The sequence below is a fragment of the Mandrillus leucophaeus genome, unplaced genomic scaffold, assembly GCF_000951045.1.
Source record: "Mandrillus leucophaeus isolate KB7577 unplaced genomic scaffold, Mleu.le_1.0 Scaffold39, whole genome shotgun sequence".
Classification (NCBI taxonomy): Eukaryota; Metazoa; Chordata; class Mammalia; order Primates; family Cercopithecidae; genus Mandrillus; species Mandrillus leucophaeus.
This window is the reverse complement of record NW_012104142.1, coordinates 3,699,890-3,710,537: the sequence shown is the minus strand read 5'-3', so window position 1 is coordinate 3,710,537 and position 10,648 is coordinate 3,699,890.

Below are 10,648 nucleotides of genomic sequence, written 5' to 3'. Positions count from 1 at the left end.
ACTATAGGCGCGTGCCATCATGCCCATCTAATTTTTGTATTTTTAGTAGAAGCAGGCTTTCTTTTTTTTATCTTTCTTTCTTTTTTTTTTTTTTTTAGACAGAGTCTTGCTCTGTCGCCCAGGCTGGGGTTTCACCATCTTGGCCAGGCTGGTCTTGAACTTCTGACCTCATAATCTACCAGCCTCGGTCTCCCAAAGTGCTGGGATTACAGGTGTGAGCCACCGCGCCCGGCAGAGGCAGGGTTTCACCATGTTGACCAGGCTGGTCTTGAACTTCTGACCTCAAGTCATCTGCCTGCCTCAGCCTCCCAAAGTGCTGGGATTACACACATGGACTGGCCTAACTCTTAAGTGGAAAGTGCACAGTGGTCACAGAGCCAGCAGGGTAGATAAAGAGACTGCAATAACTCAGAATGGGAGACTGCTTATCTGCAAGAAATCCCCCTTTACAGTTGGAGGAGGAGTTAATCCCCAGGGTCAAGTGAAGCTGCAGACCTTTGGGGCTCAGCCTCTGTTTTCCTATTTGCCTGAGGACACTCCTTGGCTGGCAGGGTACCGGATAAGGCTTAACTACAGGTGGTGTCAGGGCTCTGTGCTTTCAGACAGCAAGGCTGTCTTCCTCCTTGATCCTTCATCCTCCTCTTCCAGCATCTTTTCTAGCCCTCAGGATGGATACCTCTCTGTGTTGAGAGATGCCTTGGGGACAATGTTCTGCCTTCTTCCTGGCTCCCGAATCTATAGGTTTCTGGAGGCCATAGTATCTTGTACTCCAGCTGTGGTCTTGGGCTGCTCCCGAGAGTCTGATTTTCCTTTTCATTAACAGGAGTGCAGGCAAAAAGCATTCTCCAGCCTTGAGCATTGGAGCAGGATTATAGACTGAGCCCTGAGTCCTTTCTGGGGAATGACATTGGCCTGGGATGGCAAAGTCCTAGGTTGTCCTCTGATCATTGTGTTTTTATTTGGAAAGCTAAGTCAATCTGACTTCGTAAGATATTACAGATTGACTCTATTTTGGAGACTGCAGAAAGTTTAGTGGGTAGAGTGTGACTTGATTAGCCCCCCAAACGTAACCTTTCGGTTTGCTAAACAAATGAAATGTCTGTGTTTGTTGGTTTATCTTCAAATATATGTCTGGAGATTTCTGAGAACAGAGTGGGAGAGAAAGGGTGTGGGAGTCCACTTCAGGCTTTTAGGGCCCAGGGCAAAAGGGAGGAGAAGCCATTTGGGGGAAAAACATCTTTCCATGATGTCCATATACTTTAAATGTGATCACTTCGGGCTGTCTCTTGTCCTGGTTTTGGCTCAGAGCCCAGAAGGAAGGCTCCTTCTATAATTCTTTGTGTGTTTAGGACATATGCCTCTCCCTTAAAGTAAATAAACAACTAAAAATCTGTGAATGCTGTCTGCAGTCACAGCAGAAATACTGCTCACCACCTAATGGTCTGCAAAGATCACATTTGCTGCATTATACCAGCCGATGGGTCTAACCCTTCCAGACCCAGACAAGCCTGCTTTCTAAGTTATTTATTGTGCAAGTTGGGATTCTTGGCCTCTTTCTTAGGCGTCCCTGGCTCTTTCAGAGAAACGTGCTTTGGATGGAAAGTGGAGCGTGGTGAACAATCTCAGACAATCTGGTTCTTGCTTCCTTCTCCCGATGCTTCTCACCACACCCCCGTTTATGTGCTGTGCTCCAGCCACACCAAATGAGCTGCAGTTCCACATGCGTGTTCCAAGGGACCTGGAGTTCCTGACTTTGATTACGCTGTTCTCTGTGCTTGGAACACTTCCTTGGCATCTTCCCCTTTGTGGGTGGCGCGCTGTCTCTCATCATCACGTTCAAGAGCAGGCTCGCCTTCTCTAGGAAAGGCTCCTTGTCATCTCCTCGGCATTCCCACTCCCAAGTCCTCTTGGCTTCCGTGGCAGCCTGTACAGACCATGGCCATGGCCTCATCCCATGGTATATACTGCATGCGTCTGTTTACTCCTCTGCCTCTTCCATGGGTCCAAGAGGCTTCCAGATCTGACTACATAACTGTCATGTGCAACCCCCCTTTCCCTTAGACCTACTAGGCCCCAGGAATGAAGCCAGGAGTCTGCATTTTTTTTTCCAGCTTAATTCTGAAGCATGCCAGGTTTGGAAACTATTGCCCCTTTTTCTTTTTTGAGGCTGAGTCTCGCTGTTTCGCCCAGGCTGGAGTGCAACAGCACAATGTTGGCTCACTGCAACCTCCGCCTCCCGGGTTCAAGCAATTCTTCTGCCTCAGCCTCCTGAGTAGCTGGGACTACAAGCGCCCGCCACCACACCTGGCTAATTTTTGTATTTTTAGTAGAGATGGGGTTTCACCATATTGGCCAGGTTCGTCTTGAACTCCTGACCTCAGGTGATCTGCCCGCTTCAACCTCCCTAAGTGCTGGGATTACAGGCATGAGCCACTGCGCCCGGCCTGCCCTTTTTATTTCTCTTTCCCTAAACATTGCCTGTGCCACAGGAGACCCTCAATAAGTGGTTGACCCTGTTAGTTTCTCTCTGGGGGCCTCTTTTTGTTTTCACTTCCTTTCCTCTTCACCCTAGTCCAACAATTTGCTTAGCCCCTTACCCCTACCATGCAAGACTTTAGCCACCAACTGCTCATTTTTTCCATTCCTCCTGCTAGGCTGCTGGGAGCTGCTGGTGGACTTCCCCAAAGAGTGGTGCTACTGCAAGGCCTCTCACTGCAATAGGCTCCTGATTGGGCTTGGCAAGCCTTCTGACCTTAGGACACAGGCAGTAGGCCAACTTGCCTCTCCTTTACTGAGAAAATAGAGGCCATTGGATGGGAATGCCCCCTCTTCCTGCTGCTTCTCCTACACATTTACCCACATCAGCATCATCCTGTTCTCCTGCCTCATGCCAGCCAGGCTTTGGCTCCCACCTCCTCCCACTTTCTCAGGGATCCGTCCATCAATTATCCCTATTCTTTTCTTTCTTTTTTTGAGATGGAGTTTCACCCTTGTTGCCCAGGCTGGAGTGCAACGGCGCCAACCCGGCTCACCGCAACCTCCGCCTCCCGGGTTCAAGTGATTCTCCTGTCTCAGCCTCCCGAGTATCTGGGATTACAGGAGCTTGCCATCATGCCCGGATAATTTTTGTACTTTTAGTAGAGACAGGGTTTCGCCATGTTGCCCAGGCTGGTCTGGAACTCCTGACCTCAGGTGATCCACCCGCCTCGGCCTCTCAGACTGCTGGGATTACAGGCGTGAGCCACTGTGCTCGGCCAATTATCCCCTTTTTCTTTTTTTGACCTCTCCCATCGTAAAAGAAAAAAATGAGCTCTTCACTGTGCGTTCTCCTTTAGCTGTCCCCCTCTCAGTCCCTCATTTTTGCCTCCCCTTCCCGTTGAACTTCTGGAAAGTGTTGCCCGGATTTAGCCCCACTTTCCCCCTCTCCCCGTCACTCTGCCCCACAGCATTCTGGCTCTGGCTCTGCTACCAGAGATGGCTACTCTTAACACAAGGTCACCAGCCAGGCACGGTGGCTAAGGCCTGTAATCCCAGCAATTTGGGAGGCCGGGGCGGGAGGATTGCTTGAGCTCAGGAGTCTGAGACCAGCCCGGGCAACACGGCAAATCATGTCTCTACTGAAAATACAAAAATTAGCCAGGCGTGGTGGCATGCACCTGTAGTCTCAGCTAATCAGGAGACTGAGATGGGAGGATTTCTTGAGCCTGGGAGGGCAAGGTTACAGTGAGCTGTGATCTCACACCACTGCGCTCCAACCTGGGTGGCAGAGTGAGATGCTGTCTCCAAAAAAAAAAAAAAAAAAGTCACCAACAGCCTCCGTGGTAAGATCCCAATGGCAGGGAGTCGTGGCTCATGCCTGTAATCCCAGCACTTTTGGAAGCCGAGGTGGGTGGATCACCTGAGGTAAGGAGTTAGAGACTAGCCTGGCCAACATGGTGAAACTCTATCTCTACTAAAAACACAAAAATTAGCTGGGCATGGTGGTGGGCACCTGTAGTCTCAGCTACTTGGGAGGCTGAAGCAGGAGAATCGCTTGAACCCAGGAGGCGGAGGTTGCAGTGGGCCTTCTTAATCCCTTGTCTCAATTGCTTGGCTGCACCATATATTGCTATTTGCAGCCTTCTTCTCAAAATGTGCTTTCCCCTGGGCATCTGTGAGGCCGTATTCCTTGTTCCCTGTCTCTGGGATCTTCTTGCTTTGCCTGTCCCTTACATGTCAGTATGCCCTGAGGGTCCCTCCCTGGTGTGATTCTCTCCTCACTCCATGGGCTCGCTCCCTGGACAATCTATCCATTCTCCACCTTTGTCTTAATAAACGCCTCCAGGCTGGTGAGTCCCAAATCTAACTCCAGCCCAGCTCACGCTCCAGACTATAGACCCAGGGAGTCACCTGCCTCTTGAACATCTCTGTAGCCTGCTGCCCTCTCTGTACCCCTATCCCAGTGAATGGTACCACTAGTCCCTCAGCTCCTGACACAAGAAAACTTGGGTGTCCTTTGAGTTATCCAAGTTCCACCAGTCACCTAATCCTGTGTATTACATGTCTTTTTTTTTTTTTTTGAGTCTCGCTCTGGCCCAGGCTGGAGCGCAATGGCGCAATCTCGGCTCACTGCAACCTCTGACTCCCAGGTTCAAGCAATTTTCCTGCCTCAGCCTCCTGAGTAGCTGGGAGTATAGGTGCCCACCACCATGCCCGGCTAATTTTTCTCTTTTTTGTAGATATGGGGTTTCACCATGTTGGCTAGGCTGGTCTCGAACTTCCTGGCCTCATGTGATCTGCCTGCCTCCATCTCCCAAAGTGCTGGGATTACAGGCATGAACCACTGTGCCAGCATTTTTTTTGTTTTTGAGACAGGGTCTCGCTCTGTCACCCAGGCAATAGCACGATCATAACTTACTCTAGACTTGACTTCCTGGGCTCAAGCACTCCTCCTGCCTCGGTCTCTGGAGTAACTAGAACTACAGGTGTGTGCCACCATGCCTGGCTAATTTGTACATTTTTTTGTAGAGGTGGGGGGTCTTGCTATGTTGGCCAGGCTGGTCTTCACTCCTGGCCTCAAGCGATCCTCCCACTTGGGCCTCCCAAAGTGTGGGATTACAGGTGTGAGCCACTACCCCCTGCCACTTCTCAAATCAAATCCATCCTCTGTCTCTCTCTTTTTTTTTTTTTTTTTTTGAGGAGTCTCTGTCGTCCAGGCTGGAGTGCAATGGCATGATCTTGGCTCACTGCCACCTCTGCCTCCTGGGTTCAAGTGATTCTCCTGCCTCAGCCTCCCGGGTAGCTGGGATTGCAGGCACCCACTATCATGCTCAGCTAATTTTTGTATTTTTGTAGAGATGGAGTTTCACTATGTTGGCTAGGCTGGTCTCAAATTCCTGACCTCAAGTGATCTGCCCGCCTCAGCCTCCCAAAGTGCTGGGATTACAGGCATGAGCCACTGCGCTCATCTTTAATTTGGCCTACAGTCATTTCTTACCTGGATGACCTCAAAGGCTTCCTAAGGAATCTGGCTCTTGCCACCACCAATTCTCCATCATTGCCTCCCAGTAAATTATCTGAAGTATAACCAGATCTTGTCATGCTCCTGCCTCAAGCTCTTCAGTGGTTCCCCACTGTCCTCTGGTTGAAGTTCAGATTCCTTAGCACAGCCCACGAGTCCTACCCTCTGCCTTATTCTTGCCCTTATCACCTATGAATCAGTCATAATGAACCACCCGCAGCTACAAAAGTAGGATGCCCTTTCCCACCCTTAGGCCTCTGAAAATTGTATTCCCTCCACCTATAAAGTCCTTCCTTCCCACCCCACTTACTTTTTCTTCAGGTCTCAGCCTAAACCTCATCCTTCATTAAAACCTTCTCTGATGCCTGGCCCAGCTGGATTAGTTGTCTCTGCTATGGTATTGTCCAGCACCTCATACTTTCCCCATTAGAGCAGTTATTACACTTAAAATGACCTTTCTGTCCCTCTTAATATTTATTTGTAAACTTCTTGAGGTTGATGACTGGGTCTTGTTTTACAGCATATCCTTGGCATCTAGCAGACACTACACACACAGTGCTAAGTGTCTGCTGAAAAGAATGACAGGCATTTGGAAAGGAATATCCTCTCTATTACTGTTAGTAACAAATTGTATGTTGTTTCATTACCTGCTCTAAACAGTTTTTTTTTTTTTTTTTTTTGAGACGGAGTCTTACTGTCACCCAGGCTGGAATGCAGTGGTGTGGTCTTGGCTCACTGCAACCTCCACCTCCCAGGTTCTACAGATTCTCCTGCCTCAGCCTCCTGGGTAAGTGGGATTCAGGCATGTGCCACCACACACGGCTATTTTTTTTTTTTCTGAGACAGTGTCTCACTCTGTCTCACAGGCTGGAGTCCAGTGGTATGATCTCGGCTCACTGCAACCTCTGGCTCCTGGGTTCTAGATTCTCCCACCTCAGCCTCCCGAATAGTTGGGATTACAGATGTGCACCACCACACCAGCTAATTTTTGTACTTTTAGTAGAAACGGAATTTCGCCACATTGACCAGGCTGGTCTCAAACTCCTGACCTCAGGTGATCTGCCCAACTCGGCCTCCCAAAGTGCTGGGATTACAGGTGTGAGCCACCGTACCTGGCCTCATCTAATTTTTGTATTTTTATTAGGGATAGGGTTTCACTATGTTAGCCAGGCTGGCCTAGAACTCCCGACCTCAGGTGATCTGCCCGCCTTGGCCTCCCAAAATGCTGGAATTACAGGCATGAGCCACCATGCCGGACCTCTAAACAGCTTATATTATAAAAAGAACCAGGCTGATTTGGGAAAACTCCTCCTTGGGAAACTTGACAGACAGGAGAAATTAAGAGTACCTGTGAGGTGAGACTAGGTCGTGGATGCTGACATATGACCCTACCACCAGGCGCACGGCCGGAGCCCATGACAGTAGGGAACCACCGGTGCCCTTTGCCTTGGCTCACGCGTGGATGGGATCATATGAGATATGAATGCTTTGGAACAGCTTCCATTTGTTCCACAGCCTCCACCTGTCAAGATGACGTTATAAGAGCTCTGGGCTGATATCTGGGTGATAGTCTTGGCTCTGCCCATTAACTATCTGAATTACCTCAGGGATTACTCCACTATGGATTTTGCCCTAGAAATAGCTAGTAGTTTCTTTTATTTATTTATTTATTTTGAGACGGAATCTCACTCTGTCACCCAGGCTTGAGTACAGTGGCGTGATCTTGGCTCACTGCAATCTCCCTCCCAGGTTCAAACCAATCTCCTGCCTTAGGCTCCCATGAGGCTGGGATTACAGGTACCCACCACCACACCCGGCTAATTTTTTTATTTTTAGTAGACACGGGGTTTTGCCCTGTTGGCCAGGCTGGTCTTGAACTCCTGACCTCAGGTGATCCTCCAGCCTCGCCCTCCCAAAGTGCTGGGATTATAGGTGTGAGCCACAGCGCCTGGCTTAGAAATAGCTAATAGCTTCTAAAACAAAGGTAACACACAAATTCCTATGTCACTCACTTAGCAGAGACCTATGATATACCTACTATGTGCCAAGTAGTATCCTAGGTACTGAGGATGCAGCAGTAAACCAGACAAACAACATCCCTACTTCCTGTATGTAAATGAGGGGTGAACTAGATGACCTCTAAGGTCTCTTTCAGTTCTACAATTCCGAGACCCTCTCTTTGACCAGATGCTAATAAATGTATGCACAGAAGGCTAGTGGCAAAGCATCAGGCTCCTTTGATGCAATCTCCATCCCAAACTCAGCTCTGGGAAAACAGGAAAAGATCTGGTATCATTACAGTCTGCCTGTAGCCCAAGCTTTTAACTCTCCCAAGTACCTGTTATTTAAGACTTACCTCTTTTATGAAATGAAAGGCTTGGTTTTGGTTGAACTTTAGGCAATTAAAAGGTGTGGCAAGATATTTTCGGCAAAGTTAGGTGCTTTGGCAAAAGGACAGGGAGAGGCAAAGCAGCCTCCTCTAAGTGTAGTATTTCTTTTCTTTTTTTTTTTTTTGAGACAGTTTCACTCTTATTGCCGAGGCTGGAGTGCAATGGCACGATCTCGGCTCACCACAACCTCTGCCTCCTGGGTGCAAGCGATTCTCCTGCCTCAGTCTCCCGAGCAGCTGGGATTAGAGGCATACGCCACCATGCCCAGCTAATTTTGTATTTATAGTAGAGACGGGGTTTCTCCACGTTGCTCAGGCTGGTCTCGAACTCCTCAGGTGATCTGGCTGCCTTGGCCTCCCAAAGTGCTGGGCTTACAGGTGTGAGCCACCATGCCCAGCATTAAGTGTAACATTTCCTACATTTGCCCAAAAGGGTGTCAGCTTCTTACGCGGCTTCCTCCTTTTCCTCTGGATGACAGGAATCTCCCAGCTCTGGCCCCTTCCCTTTACAGAGGTGAAAGTCCTAGCCGTAAGGCCCAAAGTTTCTACCACTTCAGTATCTGGCACTCTGACTGGGATCAGCAGATTCCAGGACTCCCGGTCATGGGGGGGAAGGGGAGCCACAGGCTCCAAGTAAATGAGCAGATAAAGAGAGATACTTGGGTCAGGATCTTGATTTAGTTTCCAGACACTGTCATTCCGGTGTGTCAGCTATGGGATGGCAGTAATCAATAACACGTTTGTGTATTAGTAAAAATTCTGGACTTTAAAGCTGATGCTGGATAATTGTGAAGTCAAAATGGGAAATTTTTTGTATGACTGTGTAAAACTAGCTATTTTACTGTTGATATCTCATCATCATGAGACAGAACAGTTATATAGAATTATATGTCAGACTGACATGAACAATTTTTTTTTTTTTTGAGGCAGAGTCTCGCTCTGTCACCAGGCTGGAGTGCAGCAGCTCGATCTCGGCTCACTGCAACCTCTGCCTCCCGGGTTCAAGTGATTCTCCTGCCTCAGCCTCCCGAGTAGCTGGGATTACAGGCATGCGCCACCACACCCGGCTAATTTTGTATTTTTAGTAGAGACGGGGTTTTTCCATGTTGGTCAGGCTGGTCTCGAACTGCTGACCTCAGGTGATCCACCCGCATTGGCCTCCCAAAGTGCTGGGATTACAGGCGTGAGCCACCGCGTCCGGCCCCATATTGAATTTTAAGAGGGTATGCAGAAGCCAACGTACAGCTAATTCCTGTCTGTTTCTGAGGAAGCCGTTCCTTCCTCATGCTTGAGATTTCTTTTTGTCAAGCCCTGGGAGGGAGGAGGGAAGGTAGCGGAAGGCTTATTTTCTCCAGGTAGTTACTTCATTCTACCATTTCATCAAAAGTTTTAGGATTTTTCCTAATACAGTGTGCTGGGTTGGGTTTGGTGGGATGTGGCATAGTGAACCTAAAAGAAGCTGCTTTGGATTCTGGCCGAGTTGAATTGAAGTCCAGATTTGGCCATTGACTTAGCTGTGCAACCTTGGCAAGTGACACTTGCTCTGAGCTTCAAGTTCTTTTTCTATATTAGGGGGTATTATGTATCTTGCTGTGTTATTCAGAGGATTATAATTCATGCCTGTGACTGACTGGCACAAGAGATAACAGATGACAGATGAGCAACTGGGACCATCTTTGAGCCCAAAGCATGGTAACAGGCATTGTGGACGATGCAACATAACGACTGACAGAAAGGTACAGAGAGGGAGGTACTCTCTTTAGAAAACTGTGAGAGTCTTATTCTTGGTAAGACTAAAATAGCAGCTAAGTGATCAATGGGAAAGGTGTTTCAGAAAGCATTTTTGTTTAATGCTAAGATCACTTCAGTTTCCAAGGTCATATTAAGAAACATCCAATTTAGAGAAAAAACTCTGTAATAAGTTCAAATACCAAAGCGTAAAGATGAGGTAACACAGTGCCTGTGCTGCATGGTTATACAAATGAAGCAAGAGAAAGGTAGTGATTGCTTCTAAATTCTCACTGAAAATCCGATTTAAAGGTTTACTGCAGTCTAGGTATTTTTAATTTTTCCCTTGATTATCAAGATGGTTGATGCTAATAAGTACTGTTAAAAAACCTAAAATGCTTTCGAATATGGAACTTCTTTTAGTTGAGAATTATTAATATGGAAAAGGTGAGTTGGACTGGTACTTCTTGTGCTCTGATTTTTTTTAATTTTTATTTTTATTGAGACAGAGTCTCGCTCTGTCACCCAGGCTGGAGTGCAATGGCGCAATCTCGGCTCACTGCAACCTCCACCTCCCGGGTTTAAGCGATTCTCGTTCCTCGGCCTCCTGAGTATCTGGGATTACAAGCATGTGCCACCACACCGGGCTAATTTTTGTATTTTCAATAAAGACCGAGTTTCACCATGTTGGCCAGACTGGTCTTGAACTCCTGATCTCTAGTGATCCACCCACCTCGGCCTCCCCAGGTGCTGGGATTAAAGGGGGGAGCCACCGTGCCGAGTCTCCAATTTGCTTTAGAGGCAATAATGAGATGAACTATCAGGCAACTGGGATCTATTCCAAGTTCCGAGATTTTCTTTTGCCTGGGCTATGTGACCATGAGCAGGTGTTTAACTTCACAGGGCTCAGGCTCTTAACCGACTGAATGAGGTCACCACCTCCTGTCAGGTAGAACGTGTTAAACATTTTGAACTCTTCGGATTAAGGCTAATTGCTACTGGGATTATATTTACTTATAATTAAGCAAATC